The following is a 26,108-nucleotide window of genomic DNA, read 5'->3' as shown; positions in this document are numbered from 1 at the left end:
TCTCTTCCACCTGCTATGGCTAATTGGTAGCTTTTGTGAACTCAAGGGATGAAGACAATGTCACCTGGTGGCTAAAGTTATCAGGGAGTTTTTTTAAAAAGCGGATTTACACACTTGGAATAGGAATGGAGAGACAAAAACACAGCAGGATATTCATTTCCATTTAATAATCCAATATTTCCAAATGTATATATTTCTATTAGCCTCTTGTTCAAAGACAGCCTTTTCCCCCCCAGTGCATATTCTTAGGTTCAACTTCGTTGGAACTCTGGGAAAGTGACTAAAACCAATTTCTCAGTTAAGAAAAAAGCCGAATCCAGCAGATGTCTGGGCCTGTGAGGACACAATCCAGCTCCCTCTGTGTTGGCAGAGCTCTTGATCTTTCCCCCAAAGAATAAGTGGACAACAGATTGTGGTAATGAGAATCTTTGGCTCCGGACTGCCCATGTATACTGAGGCATGCTGCTGGGGATCAGGCCCAAATGAGTGAAGCCACAGGGTTGGACGTGAGGTGGCATACCTTTGTTGTGAGTATGTATTGACATTTAATACTCTAGTAAATGAGTGGGCCCTGGCCCGTGGCCCTGGGTGTGGGTCCACTGTCACAGAGCAAATTAAATGGCGCAATGGGGAGCTGACAGGAAATAGACTGGCCTTCTCCTCTGTGCTGTTTGTCTTTTAGGGACCAATAAAGTCAGCATGGAGGTCTGTCTGGGAGCTTTTCATTTGGACTGTCCTTCTGGTGAATCGGTACTTTTTTTCCAAAGGTATCATGTTCGGATTATCGATTTCCCATCCCTTCCCAATTTTCTTTATTTGGTTGTTAGGGGCGATGTAATTGGAAAACAATGCACCATGTCAGGAGAGAGATTTTGAGCATCATTTCTACGACAGTATGTCACCGTTTTAGGGGTTGGAAACCCCTAAAAGTTTGGGAGTGCTTTCTTTTCTTGCTGATATTTCTCATATTGCTAATAGTATAAACTGTGTCCTGAACTGTGTCCTGAACTGTGTCCTGGCCCTGACAGGGTGTGAAGGTTGCTGTTGCATAGTGATTGTCAGGAAGATGAAAGTTTCCTGACTTTGACAGGGCACTAGTCTGGTCCCTCTGATAGGCAACACCTCTGTCCTTGATAAGAGGACACTGTTCATGCAGTTGAAAGGGAGGCTCAGGCACTGTCTGTCCAGGTCCTTATTGTCTCACTTTATTAAATGATCTGTCAATAAGTCGTAGAGCGTGCCTCTTTCCTGTGGTGGCGTAGTGCCTAGAAGAGTCAGGGACTTGAGAGGAGTTGTGTTTCTCGCCCCAGGCTACAAAATACCCTATTTTGAAATTTAGTATGTGATTTAAGATGCTGCGCAGCACTTAAACCAGTGTTAGCTAAGGACAAAAGTGAAACAAACTCAGAAAATCAAACTGCAAACTTCCATTGTCTGACCATGACACATGGCACCTTTCTAGTCCATGTTTGGTTGTATACTGAACAGCTATTAAGTCTCCCTTTAACGAAGAACGATTTTGATGAATTCCTGTGCTGGTCAACATTGACCTCTGTATGTTATCATGATTTATGTAGTGCTGTATACTAACAGTCTAATAAAGAAACCCAGGACCAATCCAGTGCAAATGTATATCCAGGACCAATCCAGTGCAGACTGATACCCATATGAAGCCAGAGGACTACAGTGTCATAGATCAGACAAAGTGCCTGTGCCCCTGTAACGGCTCTTCTCCTCCTCTTCATCCGAAGAGGAGGAGCAAGGATTCGACCAAAATGCAGCGGGTTGTGAATACATATTGATTTATTTACTGACGAAGACGAACACGAAAAAAACGAATACTTGCATAAACTACAAAACAACAAACGATGTTAAACAGACCTGAACTTGTGAACATAACAAACAATGAACGCACGAACAGGAAAGAACGAACGAAAATGAATGAATGAACGAGACGAGACAGTACCGTGTGGTGCAATAAACACAGACACAGCGACAATCACCCACAAACAAACAGTGTGAAACAGCCAACCTATATATGGTTCTCAATCAGAGGAAAACGTCAAACACCTGTCTCTGATTGAGAACCATATAAGGCTAATTTCAAGTGACCTAAACAAGAAACACAAAACATATAATGCCCACCCCAACTCACGCCCTGACCAACTAAACACATACAAAAAATAACATAAAACAGGTCAGGAACGTGACAGCCCCAGACATGCTTAATGTTTCTCTCTGCAGTAATGAACTACTTTACAAAGTGAAGGTTATCAGAGATCCATTCGGCTGAGGGAAAGCCTCATATAAACTAATCTTAAGCTCTCTATTTGTCTTTATGGCTGGATGGGACTACATCCTCGTAGGGAAAAATATACAGCAAAACCCTCAACCTTGTTAACGGATGTCTGTCAGGCCTTTAAAAACAGATCATCTTCAGCTTCTCCTCGCATGGGCACTTTATTTCAAAATGGGCCTTGTCAGCCAACGCTTGACTGGCTTTTCCCCTAAACCAAAGTGGACACGCAATTCCTCTTGAAATTGCCAGTGAATACTTCTCGATCCTGAGAGCTCCCAGGTTCAACCGTATCCACTCAGAGAGCAGTAATAAGATCTGTTGGTCAGAGGGGGAGGACAGGGCCTTTTACAGCCACTCCCTCCTTCCTCCTTGGACAGGGCCTTTTACAGCCACTCCCTCCTTCCTCCTAGGATAGGGCCTTTTACAGCCACACCCTCCTTCCTCCTTGGACAGGGCCTTTTACAGCCACTCCCTCCTTCCTCCTTGGACAGGGCCTTTCACAGCCACTCCCTCCTTCCTCCTTGGACAAGGCCTTTCCCAGCCACTTCCTCCTTGGACAGGGCCTTTTACAGCCACACCCTCCTTCCTCCTTGGACAGGGTCTTTTACAGCCACTCCCTCCTTCCTCATTGGACAGGGCCTTTTACAGCCACTCCCTCCTTCCTCCTTGGACAGGGCCTTTCACAGCCACTCCCTCCTTCCTCCTTGGACAAGGCCTTTCCCAGCCACTTCCTCCTTGGACAAGGCCTTTTACAGCCACACCCTCCTTCCTCCTTGGACAGGGCCTTTTACAGCCACTCCCTCCTTCCTCATTGGACAGGGCCTTTTACAGCCACTCCCTCCTTCCTCCTTGGACAGGGCCTTTCACAGCCACTCCCTCCTTCCTCCTTGGACAAGGCCTTTTACGGCCACTCCCTCCTTCCTCCTTGGACAGGGCCATTTACAGCCACTCCCTCCTTCCTCCTTGGACAGGGCCTTTCACAGCCACTCCCTCCTTCCTCCTTGGACAGGGCTTTTTACAGCCACTTTCTCCTTGGACAGGGCCTTTTACGGCCACTCCCTCCTTCCTCATTAGACAGGGCTTTTTACAGCCACTTTCTCCTTGGACAGGGCCTTTTACGGCCACTCCCTCCTTCCTCATTAGACAGGGCCTTTCACAGCCACTCCCTCCTTCCTCTACAGTAACAGCATGTAAGGAAATTAAATGAATAACAAATACTTGCCAAAAGAGACAAGAACATTTTTATTACTTGCAAGTTTTTTTCGTAGCATTATTGCGCTTGTCATAGCTTGACAATATGATGTATGGGGAGGACTTCCTTTCCAAAATCATTTCCTGTAACTTGTTAATATGGCTTTAATAATAAACGTTCCCTCTGCCTGCCTTCCCAAAGAGGACCAGGCCCACTATCAGTCAGTTGAATACATTACCACAACACAGGTTGGCACCCATTCATTATCTACTAATCATTTTGAGTAATACCACTGTGGAATATACAGCCATAAAAGCAGGCTATTATTTTATGGGTTAAATGCTTAATATGGTAACCGAAAGGTCAGTTAATAAACCAATTAGGCACATTTGGGCAGTCTTGATACAACATTGTGAACAGAATGGTTCATTGGATCAGTCTAAAACTTTACACATACACTGATGCCATCTAGTGGCCAAAATATAAATTGCACCTGGGCTGGAATAATACATTATGGCCTTTCTCTTGCATTTCAAAGATGATGGCACAAAAAATACAAAAGAACGGTTGGTTTTTTCTTTGTATTATCTTTTACCAGATCTATTGTGTTATATTCTACTCCATTCCTTTCACATTTCCATAAACTTCAAAGTGTTTCCTTTCTAATGGTAGCAAGAATATGCATGTCCTTGCTTCAGGGCCTGAGCTACAGGCAGTTAGATTTGGCTATGTCATTTTGGGCGAAAATTGAAAAAATGGGGTAATCCTTAAGAGTAAAATAGAATATTGCCTAGAGATTAGCAGCTAGTGGTTGAAGGTCCAATGCAACAGTTTTTTATCTCAACATCAAATCATTTCTGGGTAACAATTAAGTGCCTTACTGTGAATCTTTTCAATTAAAATGGTCAAAAAGAAACAAAATTAGCTTCTTAACGAAGTGCAATTTCTCAAGCAAGAATTTAGCTAGGACTGTCTGATAGTGGTCTGAGTGGGGAAGGGAAAACGGAAAACTAGCTGTTATTGGCAAAGATGTTTGGAACTCTCTTTTATTGGTGTATTAACTAATATAACCGCCTGGTGATGTCAAAACTCCATCCCACCAAAACAGGCAAAAATGTATGTTACACAACAAGGGCATGATCATAATTTTCATAATTTCACAGTAGTATTACGACCTCATATTGTGGAAATATATACAAAACACAATAAATCACATTTTTGACTGCACTAGGCCTTTAATCCACTCGTATCCATTCAACAGCAACGATTCTTCTTTTGAGGTTTTGCAGCAGAAGGAGCCAGTATGGATTAGTGGTCTTGATTTCATTTTGTAGAATTCCCACGAATGCCCACATTCTGCCATTAAAGACAAAGCTTATTTTTTCAAAGGAGGCAAGAACACAGTGAGGGAGCACGCAGCCAAACCAAGCTCTTCCCGTGGCAACAACATCATTTTCACCATAAAACATATTCACATGAATCTGTTCATTAACAAAACGACCTGCTGCCTTTCCATTGGCTCCCCTGTGTTGCTTGCTCCCTCTGCAACAAAAAAGGCAATTCCGTCCAATATTTCGAAGAACTATAGCTCCTGATCTTGTAATTTGTGCCTACCTTCATTCTTCAAGGATCAGAGGGAGATTAGAGATAGGACAAATACGGATTAGGGGATTATAGTCTACAGTAGATTAATGTAATTATTAAATGTTAACCCGAGTCAAAAATCTCAAAGAAAGTTGAGGCAAATTGTTTGAATGCATATCCGAGGAGCATACTATAAATCAGTACAAGCCATAGAGATAGATAGAGGACTCATCTTTATATCTGTGCCATTATAACATCTGTGACAGCATGTGCAGCACCATTGAGGCTACGACCCCACCAGGTGGAATCCCCATACGACCCCAACAGTTGGAATCCACACCCAATTGACTACTTTAAAATGGCGGAAGCATGGGGGAAGCCCTCAATGGCAATGTCCATACTGAAACGGGTTATGTCCATGGCAGGGATTCCAGACAATCACGGATTACAAAGGGAAAACCAGCCATGTCGTGGACACCGGCATCTTGCTCCTGGACAAGCTAAACAACTTCTTCGCACGCTTTGAGGACAACACAGTGCCACCAATGCAGGCTGCTCCCGTGGACTGTAGGCTCTCGTTCTCCGTGGCCGACGTGAGTAAAACATTTAAGCGTATTAACCGTTGCAAGGCTGCTGGCCCAGACGGTATCCCTAGCCGCGTCTTCAGAGCATGTGCAGATCAGCTGGCTGGAGTGAAACCTCTCCAGTGGAAGACCTAACCAGTGTAATTTAAATCACAAAAACTTTAGCTTGTGATGATCTGCCTTGAAACTCATATGCTGCACTTTGCCAAGGTTGCACTATATCTGGTGGCAAATGACAAATAGCTTGCTTCTTCTTCCCGGCGTCACCTCTCTGGGGGTGACTCCTCTCCCCAGTTATAGCAAACAGGGACATTGTTTCAAATGAAAGGGACACAGGATAGGGTTTCCTTTCCAAAGGAATGTCACCTGAAACGACAAAGCCCATGTTACTACTGGACCTACAGTGTACTATTTGGAAACAACTCAGCGTTGGAATAGAAAACGTTCAAATAACGACAGTGGCTTTAACATTTGAACGTTTCTGCATGTGTGTTTAAATGTTTTAGGTATAATGTAGCATCTAACAATACTTTACTGAGCAAGTGAAGTACAACATAAAGTGAATATGTCTGCTGGATGAATGGGCAGACAGAAATTGTGCATAGGGATATAAAAAAAAGATGGAATCATTGAATGTACGATTACAGAACGTGACCGAGCAAACAAACGGCAGATAATTGTGGCTGCTTTGACGATTACAATGTCAATGAGACTCATTATCTCTGTAGAATGAGGTTCAGTAGACCATATTCGATAATGATACTTAAAGCCCATCATAGGAATACAATGTATATGTTGCATGCAACAGGCATTGCTAAAGTCACAGCAATATAATTAAAAAAAAGAAACCTCATTGATTATGGAAAAATTTACAGTATACGTGCATCTAATCATCTGACAATTTATTCTTGCAAATAAATAGAGGAATCTAATTTGTAATCCCATACTTGATGTCATTATTGCTATTGGCAGTACATCACCAGCAATCTGGGGTACTTTAGTGGTGAATTCCCATCAGTGTGCGATGAATCTTAGCGATAGTGTGATTAGATTGGACACGGAAAAGAGAAAAGTTTTATTTCACAGAATCTGCTGCTTATTTTCCGTTAATTAATGAGGGTGGAATCTCAGTGAATGAGCAGATTAGCAACACTGCAGACATATCCTACTCAGGACAATACAGTATAGGAGATCTCCGACAATATCCCACATGTACAGTACAGTATCACATCATCAAGAGCCGTTTCTAATAGACTTTTCCAAAGGGAAAGCCGCCATCCGCTTACATTTTTGCTTCAAATGACGGTTGTTGCATCACAGAATTACTCTTAAAACAAATACGAGGATATGACAATTATGCCACATTTTACATTAGGCTTGTACCACAGTAAATACTTGATCCAAGATAACTACAAAAGGCTCTAATTTAAACAGTTAACATTTTTTCAAAAGTCATGGCAGTGAAGAAGAGGGGACCATAGATTTTTAAGAGCGTAAAACTTTAATGCTGTGGTAGCATGTGGTAACAACTATTTATGCTGAACCTTGACTTTTCCCTGGGCATCAAAAAAGCTGCTTGGCGCATCTTGAAAGTGCTTGCAGAGATACTACAGCAATTAAAAAGTGGGAGATGATATCATCACGGCTCAAATATTCTGCCGCATTCCCCTGTCATGGAAACATGGCCTCTCCTCAGTAATCCGGCATTAATGGGGATGGGTTCAACGAGGGTGTCAGAGCAGCCAAGTGCCCAGGATTTTTAGAGCTCTCCCTCTCTCTCTCTCTCTTTCTTCAGACTCCTCGGTGGATTCCAAAATCACTCCAGCATTGTGATAACAAAGCTTAGCTAGGATGCCAAAAAGTGTAGTAGCATTTTATAATTAGCCCTCTGGGTTGGAGGCAAGTGTCCTATTTCATCTCCGAGATGCACTTTGTCAAGACTGATGTTGTGGTTGTTAAATTGGGATGAAATCGGAACAATTAGGGGCATCACAAGCTGTTTATCTCCGGCCTCTTACAAGCTGACATGTCATCTGTTTCAACACTGCGACACAAGTGTCTCAGACTAGCTGTCTGAATCAGACAGTGACATGATCAATTCTGCTGTGAGGCTTCAGTCTTCTCATCTTTGAGAACGCGAGGCGGAGGAGGACCTCTACAGTATCGTGTTATTGGTGCCAATTTGGCACGGAGAAATGTGTGAGGGGAAAAAAACGGCATTGTCCATCCTTCGCAAACAGTTTTACGGACGCAACAATTAAGGTTGGGAAATAATCAGTGTTGAATTAATCAGTGTTTAAGCAGCAGGGAGCTTCTGATCATTTGTGTATGAGGAGCCAGAAATAAGGATACGCAAAATAAATTAACACTGTTTAACCTCAATCTTCTTAACTTCAGTCTAGTTAGCCAGTGCTTTAATCACTCAAATTAATTGGTTTCCCAATATATATCCGCGACAAGAGGAGTGCACAGGCTTAATAACACAGTGCATGGACTGAAACCGAAGATATTTTCTGAGGAGTTGGAGCTACACATTGCTGAAGGACAAGCAGGCATGTGCTCTGTGCATGACCAACTATTCCATTCATATGAATAATCCCATTTTCTGTACTGGCATTCACAGGCATTAGTTATCCACTGTATGTGTATACGGCTGGTTCCGTTCCTGTACGGCTGACCCAGGATGCCGTCCCTCATCCACAACAACACTTATTAGAATAGGCGGAAGGTTTTGCCTGAAAGTCCACTTTGGTTATATAAACCTGGAGAGAGGGGATGGAACCTGTCCACCCAGAAAGCAGTCAGGCTGTGCTTGTTTTTCTCTCTGTCTAGATAGTAATAAATTGATGGTTTGGACTGAACTTGCTAATGCTCTTTTCCTTACCCCTGATACTCCATTAAATTAATACACACTCAATTCAACCGTCAAACGTGTAAATGTTGGTGTGGCTGCCAAAAACCAAAGGAGAAAACCAAACGAGAGGAAATATCCTTGGCCATTACAGTCCGACATCTATGAACTATCACGACTTTATTGATTACAAGAATGCAGTGACACAACAGACAGGGAGCAGCAATCATACCCCCTGAGAAGCTGCTCTTCCAAGGGCAAAGTTGCAGCACTCTGCTGCTACTACCGTGCTGTTGAAGAAGTCGGGGCCAGGGCCATCGATCGCCATGCTTCTTTATTGATGAGAGTTTAATCTTGGGTGTCTATGCTATCTGTCTATGCTATCTTTATCCTGGCCGGCTGATTGATTTACCTGTATTCTCTCATAGGCAGTGATCAATGTCGGCCGTTGATGAGGTTGAGATTAGTGTTTCAGAGACACTACCTCAATCAGAATTGTTCTCAGGGATGAGGTCCTTTTCGTTGCTTCTAGCCCCCCCCCAAAAAAGAAGAAAAGTAATGAGGGCTCATTGGGTATTATTGTGAAATGGCAAATTGCTGTGTTCAAAGTGAGCACAAACGTTATGAGAATGTCGGGCCGACCTTCAAATGGGTGGGATGGAAATACAGAATGTTTTTGGCAAGAAAATAATCTGTGGCAATGGCTCATATACGCTCATAAAAATATGGAGCCAGTTCTGTCATTTTACAGATGGGAATATTACACACTACTTAAGGATCCAAAGTAAAAAAGCAGAATTCAACTAATTATTCAACCTTGACAGTGGCTGATGTGCAATGCACCATTTTATCCTCTGCCCAAGACAGTAAAACTGAAATGTCCCTTTTACCCCGCTACCTCATCCGGCCACTGACCAGTCAATGTCAGACATAGTGGCTGCCTAAGATGGTGACAAGACACTATATTTAATTTGTATTTTAAAAAAACGTTTATTTAACCTTTATTTAACCAGGAAAATACCATTGAGACCCAGAGTCTCTTTTTCAAGGGAGACCTGGCCAAGAAGGCAGAAACAATCAATACACATTACAGAATTAAAACATACAAGAATACTATACAACAACATGATCCAACCTAAAAAAAAGCATTTGCACTCCCAATATACAGTACAAGTCCAAAGTTTGAAACACCTTCTCATTCATGGGTTTTTCAATGTTTTTCTACATTGTAGAATAATAGTGAAGACCTCAAAACGATGAAATAGCAAATATGGAATCATGTAGTAACCAAAAAAGTGTTAAACAAATCGAAATATATTTTATATTTGTGATTTTTTTTAACCTTTATTTAACTAGGCAAATCAGTTTAAGAACAAATTCTTATTTACAATGATGGCCTAGGAACAGTGGGTTAACTGCCTTGTTCAGCTGCAGAACGACAGATATTTACCTTGTCAGCTCAGGGATTCGATCTAGCAACCTTTCGGTTACTGGCCCAATGCTCTAACCACTAGGCTACCTGCCACCAAAAGTAGCCAACCTTTACCTTTATGACAGCTTTGCACACTCTTGGTATTCTCTCAACCAGCTTCATGAGGAATGCATTTCAATTAACAGGTGTGCCTTGTTAAAAGTGAATTTATGGAATTTCTTTCCTTCTTAATGTGTTTGAGCCAATCAGTTGTGACACGGTAGGGGTGGAATTCAGAAGATTGCCCTATTTGGTAAAATACCAAGTCCATATTCTGGCAAGAACAGCTCAAATAAGCAAAGACAAATGACAGTCCATCATTACTTTAAGACATGAAGGTCAGTCAATACGGAAAATTTCAAGAACTTTGAACGTTTCTTCAAGTGCAGTCGCAAAAACTATCAAGCGCTATGATGAAACTGGCTCTCATGAGGACCACCACAGGAAAGGAAGACTCAGTTACCTCTGCTGCAGAGGATACGTTCACTAGAGTTACCAGCCTCAGAAATTGCAGCCCAAATAAATGCTTCACAGAGTTCAAGTAACAGACACATCTCAACATCAACTGTTCAAAGGAGACTGCGTGAATCAGGCCTTCATGGTCGTATTGCTGCAAAGAAACCACTACTAAAGGACACCAATAATAAGAAGAGACTTGGTTGAGCAAAGAAATACGAGCAATGGACATTAGAGCGGTGGAAATCTGTCCTTTGTTCTGATGAGTCCAAATTTGTGATTTTTGGTTCCAAGCGTCTTTGTGAGACGCAGAGTAGGTGAACGGATGATCTCCGCATTTGTGGTTCCCATCGTGAAGCATGGAGGAGGAGGTGTGATGGTGTGGGGGTGCTTTGCTGGTGACACTGTCAATGATTTATTTAGAATTCATGGCACACTTAACCAGCATGGCTACCACAGCATTCTGCAGCGATACACCATCCCATCTGGTTTGCGCTTAGTGGGACTATCACTTGTTTTTCAACAGGACAATGACCCACCACACCTCCAGGCTTTGTAAGGGCTATTTGACCATTAAGGAGAGTGATGGAGTGCTGCATCAGATGACCTGGCCTCCAAAATCATCCGACCTCAACCCAATTGAGATGGTTTGGGATGAGTTGGACCGCAGAGTGAAGGATAAGCAGCCAACAAGTGCTCAGCATATGTGGGAACTCCTTCAAGACTGTTGGTAAAGCATTCCAGGTGAAGCTGGTTGAGAGAAACCAAGAGTGTGGAAAGCTATCATCAAGGGAAAGGGTGGCTACTTTGAAGAATGTAAAATATATTTGTTTAACACTTTTTTGGTTACTACATGATTCCATATGTGTTATTTCATACTTTTGATGTCTTCACTATTGTTTTACAATATAGAAAATAGTACAAATATAGAAAAACCCTTGAATGAGTAGGTGTTTTCAAACTTTTCACTGGTAGTGTATATACAAAAGTATGTTGACACCCCTTCAAATGAGTGGATTCGGCTATTTCAGCCACACCCGTTGCTGACAAGTGTATAAAATTGATGCAATCTCCATAGACAAACATTGGCAGTAGAATGGCATTACTGAAGAGCTCCGTGACTTTCAAAGTTTCACCGTTGTACGATGCCACCTTTCCAACAAGTCAGTTCGTCAAATTTCGTCATATGCCCTGCTAGAGCTGCCCCGGTCAACTGTAAGTGCTGTTATTGTAAAGTTGAAAAGTCTAGGAGCAACAACGGCTCAGCCACGAAGTGGTAGACCACACAAGCTCACAGAGCGGGACCGCCGAGCGCTGAAGCGTGTAGCGCATTTAAATTGTCTGTCCTCGGTTGCAACACTCTCATTGATTTCCAAACTGCCTCTGGAAGCAACGTTAGCACAAGAACTGTTCGGTGGGAGCTTCATGAAATGGGTTTCTATGGCCGAGCAGCTGCAGACAAGCCTAAGATCACAATGCGCAATGCCAAGCATTGGTTGGAGTGGTGTAAAGCTCGCTGCCATTGGACTCCAGACCAGTGGAAAAACGTTCTCTTGCGTGATGAATCACGCTTCACCATCTGGCAGTCCGACGGACAAATCTGGGTTTGGCGGATACCAGGAGAACGCTACCTGCCCGAATGCATAGTGCCAACTGTAAAATTTTGTGGAGGAGAAATGATGGTCTGGAGCTGTTTTTTATGGTTCGGGCCCCTTAGTTCCAGTGAAGAGAAATCTGAACTCTGAACTCTACAGCAATCTAGACGATTTTGTACTTCCAACTTTGTGGCAACAGTTTGGTGAAGGCCCTTTCCTGTTTCAGCTTGACAATACCCCCGTGCACAAAGTGAGGCCTTTGCGGAAATTGTTTGTCGAGATCGGTGTGGAAGAATTTGACTGGCCGGTACAGAGCCCTGATCTCAACCCCATCAAACACCTTTGGGATGAGTTGGAACGCCAACTGCGAGCCAGGCCTAATTGCCCAACATCAGTGCTCAACCTCACTAATGCTCTTGTGGCTGAATGGAAGCAAGTACCCGCAGCAATGTTTCAACATCTAGTGGAACGCATTAACAGAAGAGTGGTGGCTGTTTTAGCAGCAAAGGGGGGGCCAGCTCCATATTAATGCCCATGATTTTGGAATGAGATGTTCGATGAGCAGGTGTCCACATACTTTTGTTCATGTAGTGTATATAATATAATACTATTGATACTCTGTATGACTTATGTTAATCCTTCCTAAGCCTCCATGACCTTCCATGCTATTGGGAAACTAATCCTTATTTGTACGTCTTTTTGAAATGATACAATTGTCTGCGTCAGTTTGTAATCAGAGAGGTAAAAATACTGCTGAACTTATTAACACTTTAGCAGTTGGAGTGCATATTGCTCATTCATATTCAAATCTTTATAACCTGTTAATGTGTGATCAGGCTGGTTCAGTGTAAATAAAGAATATTATCAGCCTTTAAATTAAACCCAATCATAGTAACTTTCAAAATGAGAGGGTAGTCATAGAGGTTTCCAACAGGTTTGCTACCAGAACAAAGACAGTTGCATGATGTATTAGTTACACTACAGCTACATTTCCACATTAGAGTAAAATAGTGATTGGCGCTTTTGGGTATTATTCATAATTCCACATTCCCCCCTTTAAACTCTCTTGTTTAAACACAGTTCACGAAGCCTCGACAGCAAAGATACCCATAAGAGATGGTATGTCAATGTGAGGAATAGGCTAACTAATGAGGACTCTCATAATCCTTTAGCTCAGGCCTAATGGGGCATTTAAGGGAAGACAATGCATCTTCCGGCACATAACCCCACTCTTCCTTATATTCTCATTTGTAAGAAATCATGTTACAGGGCCAGTACAATTAGCTAAAGCAATGATGAAGAGCTATGCAATAATATCCCACTTCAGTGCACTCAAAAGTATTTATCAGTAACATATATTGTAATATTCTCTCATCCTTTATCTGGATAAGTACGTCAGAACTATAGATGTGCCCGTCGTATGGCACAAGTTGTGTTCATGTTCCATGTACACCTACACATGGGTGGTTTCAGCGATATTTCAGTGTCTACTAAACATTTTCACGTTGTTTGGGTAACATTGCCATAGCGGTACTTGACTCAAACAATCAAAATACAAGCATATTTTTGGCGGCCGTCCAAGCCAACCTGTGTTTAGACAAGGCTCCCATGGACAGTAACACGCACAGAACAGTAACAAATAATGAATAAAGATAGTCCAGAGAGTAGCTATATGTATCATCCCAATGAATTTGTTTTGAGTATATCTGCAAGCACTTTGTTTCAAAGTTCTTCCTGCCTGGATATTGGCCCAGAAAATCAAATTCTTCACAAGGTAAAAGACATGGCAGGAACAGAAACACTTCCCACCTTATAAACAAAGCCCCCTGCTGTTGGTATCACTCATGTCCTCCATTTTCCTGTTTGAATAACATGACCTCATCAATGGTGGATCCATGAGTCCCCTGCGTGTGCATTTAATGAATATTTATGCCAGCGAACAATAACAGAAATCTCTTTGGCGAATCGCTGCAGGCTCTCTTCTTGGCTCTGTCGGCTACACAAATTCTAAGCCCTCCACAGTTCCTTTCCTTTGTCTTTCCATATTTTGTGTTATACTGCTATGTACATAATCCTGTCATGCATATGTGGCATTCAATCTGCCATAAATGGGCAGATTCCTTGATCAAGGACAAAATTATTCGTTTTTTACATGCTTTATTTGTCCGAGAAAATCAGTATATAATGTGAATCTTGGATCCTTCGAAAATTCCTATCGCTGATATATTCCAGAACATATATAAATATAAGCACCAGTTATACTATTGTTATTATATTATTGTACTTGAATTATCTTACATGTAAAATCTGTATGTTTCATACAGTAGCTATGAGTCATAAGGATGAATTGTTACCCTGAATACCCTGAAGCCTGATTGCATTAAGCAGTGTGACCATTAGCATTCGTGCTTAAATATTCCTCCTGTCTCTTGTTATCTCCCCGAATAATGAGACAATTGGTATTTCATGTAACCTAAAGGTCAAAGAAGTGTAATTTGGAGTTCGAATTTAGAACTGAATCCTGCAGACATTCAATTCCCAGACACACAAATCTCCAAAGGATGTATCAAATGTAGCCTATACTCACCTGTGTGGACAGTTGGGAAACAGCAGTTGGTGACCTCCTGATATACAGTGCCTTCAGAAAGTACTCATACCCTTTGCTTGATTCCACATTATGTTGTGTTACTGCCTGAATTCAAAATGGATCATTTTTTTTCTCTCACCCATCTACACACAATACCCCATAATGACCAAGTGAAAACATGTTTTTCAATTTTTTTTGCCAATTTATTGAAAATGATGTACAGAAATATCTAATTTACATAAGTATTCACACCCCTGACTCAATACTTTGTAGAAGCACATTTGGCAGCCATTGCAGCTGTGAGTCTTTCTGAGTAAGTCTCTAAGAGCTTTCCACATGTGGGTTGTGCAACATTTGCCCATTATTCTCTTCAAAATCCAGGCTTTGTCAAATTGGTTGTTGATCACTGCTAGACTACCATTTTCAGGTCTTGCCATAGATTTTTAAGTAGATTTAAGTCAAAATTGTAACTCAGCCACTCAGGAACATTCACTGTCTTCTTGGTAAGCAACTCCAGTGTAGATTTGGCCTGGTTTTTTAGGTTATTGTCCTGCTGAAAGGTAAATTAATCTCCCAGTGCCTGGTGGAAAGCAGGCTGAAGCAGGTTTTCCTCTAGGATTTTGCCCTCTGCATAGCAACGTTCAGTTTCTTTTTTAACCTGAAAAACTCCCGGTCCTTAACAATTACAGGCAAACACATAACATGATGCAGCTAATTTGCAGCTTTGCTTGACAATATGGAGAGTGGTACTCAGTAAGGTGTTGTTTTGGATTTGCCCCAAATATAAAACATTGTGTTCAGGACAAAAAGTAAATTACTTTGCCACATTTTTTTGCAGTAGTGCCTTGTTGTAAACAGGATGCAGTTTTTGGAATATTTTTTATTCTGTACAGGCTTCCTTCTTTTCACTATGTCAATTAGGTTAGTATTGTGGAGTAACTACAATGTTTTTGATTCATCCTCAGTTGTCTCCTATCACAGTCATTAAACTTTGTAACTGCTTTAAAGTCACCATTAGCCTCATGGTGACATTCCTGAGTGGTTTCCTTCCCTGAGTTAGGATGGACTCCTGTATGTTTGTAGTGATTGGGTGTATTGATACACCATCCAAAGTGTAATTAATAACTTCACAATGCTCAAAGGGATTTTCAATGTCTGCTTTTTGTATTTTTACCCATCTACCAATAGGTGGCCTTCTTTGTGAAGCATTGGAAAACCTCCCTGGTCTTTGTGGTTGAATCTCTGTTTGAAATTCACTGCTTGACTGAGGGACCTTACAGATAAGTATATGTGTGGGGTACAGAGATTAGGTAGTCATTAATAAATACTTTTAAACACTATTACTGCACACAGAGTGAGTCCGTGCAACTTATAATGTGACTTGATAACCCTTGTGTTGTCTTAACTTTTTATGGCTGCAGGGGCAGTATTGAGTAGCTTGGATGAAAGGTGCCCAGAGTAAACGGCCTGCTCCTCAGTCCCAGTTACTAATATATGCATATTATTATTAGTATTGGATAGAAAACCCTCTGAAGTTTCTAAAACTGTTTGAATGATGTCTGTGAGTATAACAGAACTCATATGGCAGGCAAAACCTGAGGAGAAATCCAAACAGGAAGTGAGAAATCTGAGGTTGGTAGGTTTTCAACACAGTTCCTATTGAAATCCCCTTGAGATATGAATGAAGTTGCACTTCCTAGGGCTTCCACTCGATGTCAACCGTCTATAGAAATTTGAATGAGGCTTCTACTGTGTTGTGGGACTGAATAAGAACAGAATGAACAGGTGTCTGGCAGTCAGCCATTTTCTGGTCACGCGCATTCTACATGATATCCACTTGCGTTCCGTTCCTCCTGAAGACACAAAGGAATTCTCCGGTTAGAACTTTATTGAAGATGTTTGATAAAAACATCCTAATGATTGATTCTGTACTTAGTTTGAAATGTCTCTTCGACCTGTAATATAACTTTTTGAAGTTTTTGTCCGAAGTAATGCTCGACCAGAACGAGCGTTTGGATATGTATACCAAACGCCTAACAAAAGGAGGTATTTGGACATAAATAACGGACATTATCGAACAAAACAAACATTTATTGTGGACCTGGGATTCCTGGGAGTGCATTCTGATGAAGATCATCAAAGGTAAGGGAAAATTTATCATGTAATTTCTGGTTTCTGTTGACTCCAACATGGCGGCTAATTTGACTATTGTTCTGAGCGCCGTCTCAGATTATTGCATGGTTTGCTTTTTCCGTAAAGGTTTTTTGAAATCTGACACAGCGGTTGCATTAAGGAGAGGTATATCTATAATTCCATGTGTATAACTTGTATTATCATCTACATTTATGATGAGTAGTTCTTTTGAAACAATGTGGCTATGGAAAATCACTTGATGTTTTTGGAACTAGTGAATGTAACGCGCCAATGTCAACTCAGATTTTTTTATATAAATATGAACTTTATCAAACAAAACATACATGTATTGTGTAACATGAAGTCCTATGAGTGTCATCTGATGAAGATCATCAAAGGTTAGTGATTCATTTTATCTCTATTTGTGCTTTTTGTGACTCCTATCTTTGGCTGGAAAAATGGCTGTGCTTATTGTGGTTTGGTGTGACCTAACATAATCGTTTGTGGTGCTTTCGCTGAAAAGCATATTTGAAATCGGACACTTTGGTGGGATTAACAACAAGATTACCTTAAAATGTCTGAGGAATTTTAATTATGAGATTTCTGTTTTGAATTTGGCGCCCTGCACTTTCACTGGCTGTTGTCATATCATCCCGTTAACTGGATTGCAGCCCAAATAAGTTAAGGGTAAAAAATGACCTGCCACTATGTTTAACAGCAGAGATAACCACCTAAATTATATTTTTTCAACGTGAAATTTGATCACTTTTCCTAGAGTGGCCCCAACATTAGAAAAAGTGAAACATTGCCTTTGTTCATATTTCAATGAAAGCTGTACACTACCAGGGTACCAAAATTGTCTTAGGGTCATTTTTGACCCGGCAGTTATAAAATAATTTACATACCACAAAAACCACAGACACACACACACACACACATTGTGTGCTACTGATTGAACTCAGACAAAACAAAAACTTTCTTGTGCATGTGCAGCATCTCCCCTCCATGACCCCACACGACTCAAGTCAACAGACAAAATAAAAACAATTTCAGACAAATAAACATTTATTGAAAGCATTGTTTTTACTAATGGGGAATGCAGTCAAAGGCTATAAAGGTGCTGCAGATGACAGTCTCCCCAGTTCTCTCTTTGCTGAAGCCATGAGTGCACGTACAGGTCGTAGATCAGATTTTTTCAGATGTCCAGGAGGAACAAGAGAACAATGATTTAGAAGAGGAGGAGGTATCTGAAGAAGAAGATGGCGAAGAATACAACCCAGAGCACGATGCATCATCTTCAGATGAAGAAGAAACCCTCCAAGCTGAAAGAGAGACTTTTTTGTCAAAGAATGTTACATTCGTGGTTAGAATGAGGAGACCAAGATGCAGCGTGGTAAGCGTACATCTTTCTTTATTTGATGAACACCAGAAAACAACAAAATATAAACGAACGTAACGTTCTGCAGGCTACACAGTAACTATGCAAAAACAAGATCCCAACAGGCTGCCTAGGTATGATCCCCAATCAGAGACAACGATAGACAGCTGCCTCTGATTGGGAACCATACCCGGCCAACAAAGAAATAGAACACATAGATTGCCCACCCAAATCACACCCCGACCTAACCAAAAAGAGAAATAAAAAGTCTCTCTAAGGTCAGGGCGTGACAAAGAACAGCAAAATAACATGGTCCTTGTCACCATATGACAACCAGGGCAGGATGGCAGCACATTATGTCATAAGGATGATCCCAGGGCCCACAAGACATGCAGTTGCCCATGCCCAGGACATCGCCTCAACATTCTACATGTTCATCACACCAGCCATCGAAAAAAATCATCCTGGAGATCACAAATTTGGAGGGTTTCCGTAAATATGGAGACAACTGGAAAAGGATGGATGAGATTGACCTGCGTGCCTACATATGGCTGCTAATCTTAGCGGGTGTGTATAGGTCCCGAGGCAAGGCTACATGTAGTCTCTGGGATGCAGAGAGTGGAAGGGTGATTTTCCATGCCACGATGCCACTGAAAGTCTTTCACACTTTCTCAAGAATGCAACGATTTGTTAACCGTGAGTCAAGACCTGCAAGACGTGTGAGAGACAAACTGGCGGCCATAAGAGAGGTCAGAGAAGTGGGTGGAGCGTCTGCCATACCTCTACAACCCTGGGCCTGAAGTAACAGTGGATGAGCAACTGGTTCCATTCAGAGGTAAATTTTTTGTTTCATATCTGTAATGTAAGTGATTTTCACTGTTAATTGTATTATGTATTGCTGTAATATCATTGATTTATGTGATTGTTTTCTGTGACACTGATACTAATTACTGATAGTAATCTCTTTTGTCAAAAGGTTGCTGTCCGTTCCGGCAGTATATGCCCAGTAAACCAGCAAAGTACTGTATGGCATCAAGATATGGGTGGCCTGTGACACACCATCCAGCTACGCTTGGAATATGTAAGTCTACACATGGGAGCCGACCAGTGGAGAACTGGTGAAAAACCAGGGGATGCGGGTTGTGCTTGATGTGACAGATGGGCTGAGGGGGCACAATGTCACATTTGACAATTTCTTAACCTCTTATGAACTCAGCCAGCAGCTCCTGAAGAGGAAGATCACCATGGTTGGCACAGTTAGAAAGAACAAGCCTGAGCTCCCCCCTGCGCTCCTCGCAACAAGGGGGAGAGAAGCCTTCTCATCAAAGTTTGCCTTCACCCCCACCACCACTCTAGTTTCTTACCTCCCAAAGAGGAACAAGAATGTGATACTCCCGAGTACACTGCACAAAACGTCTGAGATCCGTGATCGTGAGGACAGGAAGCCAGCCATCATCCTGGACTACAACCACAACAAAGGAGCCGTGGACAACCTGGACAAGGTGATTGGAACTTACAGCTGCAGGATGATGACTGCCTGCGTCCCCTGGTCATCTTCCATAACATCATCGATGTGTCCTCACACAATGCCTTCGTGATATGGAACAAGATCAACCCTACCTGGATGCCTGATAAGAGGAACAAGAGGAGGGTGTTCCTGGAGCAGCTGGGAAAGGCACTTGTAACCCCACACATTCAACGAAGGGAGCGCCTCCCCCGCACAGCAGCCTATGGGGGGCTTGTGAAAGCTGTTCAGGGGGCTGAATCTTGTCCTGATCCACCCGAGGCTGCAGCTGGGGCAGGCAAGAGGAGGGGATGCCAATTTTGCCACCAAAGAAAGACTGTAAAATAAATACTATGTGCTGCACATGTAAGAAATACATCTGCAAAGTCCATGCACACACACTTGCATACTGTCCTACATGTGCTAATTAGAGTTGATTGATTTATGTTCTTCATGTTTTTGTTTTGTATTTTGTTTTCATTGTTATTGTTTATATACCTTGTGGGTGGGGGCAATGGTTCAAAAAATGGGTGAAGTATATAAGAATATATCACTATGTTCACAAAAAAGTTCAAGACTGTTATTGTTTCCCTTCAATAAAATGCATTCAAAACTACTTTCTGCACATTTCTGCTACTTTCTTAGGCTATACAAGTGCTATCTCTTGCTGAAAATGTTATGTTTACACCTATGCAGTACCATTAGCAATAATAATAAACCTCTACTTTAGTAAAGAAAACAATTATGACACGTGTGTTGTAATATAAATGAGTGGTGTCCACTGATTGATTAAATGCAGTCTTTCTGCATTGTGAAGAGGGAAAAAACAGATATTCACAAAGTTTGTGATGAATGACAGGTTGTTTCTTCATGCAAAATAGATTTGGGGTTTAGAATTAAATTAAGACGCTTCATTTTAGGGGTTTAGTGAAGGCGGGTCATATTTTACCTTTAAGACAAGAATGTTAAGACTACACAAGGGTTAAGCAAATGTTTACTTCTGAACGTATTTAGGCTTGCCATAACAAATGGGTTGAATACTTATTTGACTCAAGACATTTCAGCTTTTCTTTTTTAATGAATTTGTAAAAAAATAAAAATAATTATATACATAATTATACTTTGACATTATGGGGTATTGTGCGTAGGCCAGTGACAAAACATCTCAATTTAATCAATTTTAAATTCAACAAAATGTGGAAAAAGTCAAGGGGCGTGAATACTTTCTCAAGGCACATTAAATGGCTGCTTTTTAACCCTGTAGGTCTAAGCTCTTAGATGGCAATATGTACTAAGCTAACATGTGGAATTGTTTTAAGATGGTCATAAAATGTATCATTTAGCCATTTGATTTGGAATTTTAGGACTCCTGTAGGTATAAAAAAATATACAAATTATTTGATGAAACATTGCATTTGGCCTTTACTGCTATAGCCCGTAGAGAAGCATAGAATAAAACATTAGTAGATGGCAAAAGAGATCGTCAAAAACATGTATCATAAGGAACAAGGTTTTGAAGTGTCTGCCCTATATCTGAGAGAAAATTGTTTTTGGTCATGTTATTTTTGGTAATGTTATTTTAGGCACATTTTTACCCCCTATGCACTTTTTGCCATTTTTACAGCCTGGTACTCCTCTGAAGTTTGTGTGCATCCTAGAGCAGAACGATATTGGTGACATTAGTTTGTACTGTAGCGCCAACGGTTCGGTCTGAACAGTCGGTTTTGTGAGAAGACCTCTGCAAAATGAGGACGTCCGTGCCATAAAGCTTATGGATGTCATAGAGCCAAACAACCAACACTGTTGTGTTTGTGAGAGTCTTCACTTTTGATATTGGTGACATATTCGTTTGTAGCTTACACAGTTCGGGTTTTACAGACAATTTCTTCACAATTTTCAGATTCGGCTCCTCTCATGTGTAGAAAAAGGCCGCTTTCACAAGCCCCATGTTATGGAATAGGAGAAAACTTTATATCGGCGGAAAGACTGGACTGAGCTGCAGCTACTACAACAAACGGTAATCTCTAGCATAAACACATGGTGAGTTACTCAATATTCAAAATGACATCAGCGTGTGACGCAAGTGGCCATCAATCGACTCTAGTTTTTCCCAAATATGAATCAGTGAGTGAATGAGAGATGAGCTGAACTTCATCCCACATCATGGTCACTACTTCACCCTAAGACCCCTAGAACGAGCCTCTGGAATCCATTGACACCTGAGGTCAGCGCTATTTGGCCAGTAAACAGAGCCCAGTGGTGTGTAGTGTTTAACTTCATATACATGTTGCTCCACCACAAATCAGCATGACCTTCGGTTAACTGCCTTGTCATCTGACACGGTGAAGCTTCATAAAACCCCTCAGTCAGACAATTAATCACAATAAGTGGAGCCATCTATCAGGTGTCTTTCATTGGAGAGAGCCAGAAACAACAACAAGCCCTGTGATAAGCATCCCGAACGCCATCCCCGTATATAGCCCCTTGACAATGAAAACATCCCCATTCTCACCTTTATGTGCTCCCTCTGGATAGGAGTGATTCATATTGCCTCCTCCCTGGCTGTTCCTCTGATGGCCGGAATGCACACCACCCCCGGAATGGCCCGGTTAGAGGAGGAGACTGGAAGCAGCTGGTCCATGGCTGTGTGGATATTGAGTCTTCATTATTTTCCACGCAGGGCCGAAGGGGCTGCATTGTTTATGGAGGAGAGGTAATGTCTCTAAAGGCCTATCCTGCTGGGCATCAGAGGAGAGAGAGCAGGCTGCTTACAGTCTGTGGTTACGATGCACCTTTATGCATTCTCATATTACAGGAGCATTGCTTTAAATGGATTGGAGACATGGAAACATTGATAATGGCCCTGAAGCTAATTTAATGGGAACCAATCTTGGGCCTTGGGGATTTTGTGTGATTCTCAGAGTGCTTTCATTGAAACCCAAGTCTTAAACAGAAGAGAGGTGGGAATACTGATAAACATTTCACAGTTTGGTTTTTTGAACCTCTCAACAAGCACCATATACTCTCTAGCCTCCATGCCACTGAGTGGCTAAATGTTAGGAGTCACTTAAGGTGAAAGAAAACATTCTGGTAATTGATTGGATACATTACATGTATTGATTCTCTCCCCTTCGTGGGGGGACAGTTGGAAAGAGTGTGCTGATGGTATTCAACAGCTCAGGGATTTCCGGGAGCAGCCTAAAGTCCAAAAGGAATATCCAAAGGCCTAAAAAAAAGGCTAATCAGAAAATATCAGGGACAGAATCTTTTACTGTTGATTTGTCTCATTTCTGAAAGACAACCCTTTTAAAATAGAATACTGAGCCAGGGGCTACAGTGCTAGACTGGAACTGTTGACTGTAGACTGACACAATTAACCAACCATTAATTTGGGTGTATCTCATGCCTTCAGAAGCCAAGCAGGTCAATTATGCCCTCTAGCCAGGAATGGCAGCGTAAGTGAGGTTAGACTGCATGGCCCCTTGGTGGTTGCGCCTATTGAAGATTATTAAGGTAATTCATTTATGGGTTTGATTTTTTGTAATTTTTGCTTGAAGCGATATTCAAAGAACAGATCACTTGGCTTTGTTATACTGTATAGCACTGCTGTTCACAAACTGAAGCCATTCACATGATAAAATATCAAAGTTTTGATAACCCAAGTATTGTAGTGCTGTAGAACTAAAACCATCACGTAACATGGTATAGCTATTGACATCGAACAAAAATAGATTTTCCTGGTGCCCTTTGACACCACAAAATCTGTCCAATAGAACCTTAATCTCCAACAATATAGATTCTAAGAGACTTCATTTAATTTCGTAGAGAACAGATTCAATTCCATTGTCCAGAGTTTCATGATATGAACTTTGTTCGATTACTGAAGAGGTGAGGAGAGAGAGTATAATAAGGGAATTTCACTTTTCTCTTTCACCAGTACATACTCTATACCAGGGGTATTCAACTCTTACCCTCAGAGGTATGGAACCTGCTAGTTTTCTGTTCTACCTGATAATTAATTGCACCCACCAGGTGTCCCAGGTCTAAATCAGTCCCTGATTAGAGAGCAACAATGACGAAGAAAAAAAGCACAGTGGAACTGGCTTCGAGGTACAGAGTTGAGTTTGAGGGCTCTATATATACCCACTTTCCAACTCTGGCAGTCACTTGAGAAAGTAGCGAGCCGTCTGTATCAGAAGTAATAACCTTGAACATGTCTACTGCTGTATTAATACAGCTCAGGCCCAGGCTTATTTGAAGCCGAGCCAGCTACTGATTACCTTGTCAAGGAACCTCGGCACAAAGGCGGCTGCCGCAGTACAGAAACTTTAAAGGTGTGTGTACATTGTGGTGGCTGTTTTCAAAAATAGAGCAGACAAATTGCCACCTTTTTATATTTTGTAAATTGTCAGGCAAATTGCCAGGCATTCTGTTTTCTGGGACGTATTTTGGGACTGGCTTTTAAGACGGACGAGATTGAAATCTGGCTAAGAGCAAGTTAGTGTTTGTGTGGTGTGTATGTTATTGTTGTGGGCCATGGATATAATTACACCTCATGTCTCTGTCAATTTGTGTCCCTTCCTCTCTGGAAAACTGCTCTGAGAATGATGCATTACTGTATGTGAGAAAATACTCTCAAGCAATCTTTATACACATCTCTGGAAACTTGGGGACATTGAAGTGTACCAAACAGTCTTTTCAACTGTTGTGAATGTAATGTAGTGGTAGGCCTATTGGCATCTTAAAGGGGAACAACCTTCCTCTGCATCATAAACCTCAAATTACTCTAGTTAGCATACCCAGCCACAGTCCTGATCCTTCAAAATCGACTGACTGCATTCTCTAAGAGACAAACTCAACGCCATTCATTCAGGGTTGTTTATTATCATATTAAATGTTGCCATATATTTGCAATAAAAACAATGGCATGTGCCATATTATGTAACTTTGATGTAGCCCTTGGCTCTTGTATGGAGTATAGGGCATTGACAAGTGTCATCCATTTTACTCTTAAGGGTAAGTTTCTCCCACATCCAGGCTATTTCAGTATGTAGGACTCATGTTAAAACCTTCACAGTCTCTGAGTCTATCGTGACACATATTTTTGGTTTGTATACTTAGCTCAGAGCTACATTTTGTATGTGGCACCGCCTGAGTCATCACCAACCAACGTACTTGTTACAACACGGCAGACAGAGCACCTTAGCAGATTTCCTGTTCAGAGGAACTCGGGACTGATCATGGTCTGCCACCCTGACAGTAGAGTGTGAAGGGGCAAGGCTGTTGCCCTTTATTAGAGATCAACTGAAATAGAACAGCAGTGAATTTATGTCAGCTGTGACCTTCGCCTTGACCGGAAGAGTACACGGATGTTATTAACTCTTTCTGGCGGGGATGTCGTGTTTCGACTCCTGTGATGTGGAGCGGATCACTCAAGATAAATATTTCCCTGGCAAAATTGCAGCGCCTAAGAACGAGAGGAGAGGTGCATTTTCTCTCTCTTTGCAATAGAGGTTGGAATTGGTGTTATTTTCAAAGAAGGTGGTGGGGGTGGGAGCAGGGGAGAGCGGGGAAATATAGGCCTTCAATACAGGATATTGCAGAACTGTGTAGATTAAGTGTTTTGGTGGTGGATGGCACTGCTAGACAGTATTCCCTTCGACGTTATTTGAATGACTGCAGCTGAAGTGATGCCTCAATTGTTGTCTTGTTATCAGCACTTCTGTGAACCTCTGTCCCTTCAAAATGGTCAGACTGCCTACTGAGCAGCAGAAAAAGCAGTAGTCCAGACCCGATGGCGGAGACAGGGAATTTAAACTGCATCGAAGAACAGGAGACTTCTGGAAAAGCTCTTGCGAGCCAGAGAAAATTAGCCTGCACAACCAGAGTTCCAATTACTGCATCACTGGTGGAAGTTTACCATCTGGCAGAGATCTATTGCACAATTACCTGTGGCTCTGCAGTGGTTGTCTGCAACATAAAGGTCTTCAGATGGATGGATATATAAATATATATTTAGATATTTAGATATATATCAGTTGAAGTCGGAAGTGTACATACACTTAGGTTGGAGTCATTAAAACTATTTTTTCAACCACTCCACAAATTTCTTGTTAACAAACTATAGTTTTGGCTAGTCAGTTAGGACATCTACTTTGTGCATGACACAAGTAATTTTTCCAACAATTGTTTACAGACAGATTATTTCACTTATAATTCACTGTATCACAATAACAGTGGGTCAGAAGTTTACATACACTAAGTTGTCTGTGCCTTTAAAGAGCTTGGAAAATTCCAGAAAATTATGTCATGGCTTTAGAAGCTTCTGATAGGCCAATTGACATAATTTGAGTGAATTGGAGGTGTACCTGTGGATGTATTTCAAGGCCTACCTTCAAACTCGGTGCCTCTTTGCTTGACATCATGGGCAAATCAAAATAAATTGTAGACCTCCACAAGTCTGGTTCATCCTTG

At 41.6% G+C, this 26,108-nt stretch overlaps 1 pseudogene; it reads left to right on the top strand.

Moving 5' to 3' along the window:
* The first annotated feature begins 699 nt into the window (after positions 1–699).
* On the top strand, positions 700–20,156 carry LOC139582292 (piggyBac transposable element-derived protein 4-like; annotated as a pseudogene).
* The last annotated feature ends 5,952 nt before the right edge of the window (positions 20,157–26,108 follow it).

The sequence above is a fragment of the Salvelinus alpinus genome, chromosome 8 (assembly GCF_045679555.1).
Source record: "Salvelinus alpinus chromosome 8, SLU_Salpinus.1, whole genome shotgun sequence".
Lineage (NCBI taxonomy): Eukaryota > Metazoa > Chordata > Actinopteri > Salmoniformes > Salmonidae > Salvelinus > Salvelinus alpinus.
Note: the sequence above shows the minus strand (reverse complement) of the source record. Positions and strands in the feature narration are given on the sequence as shown.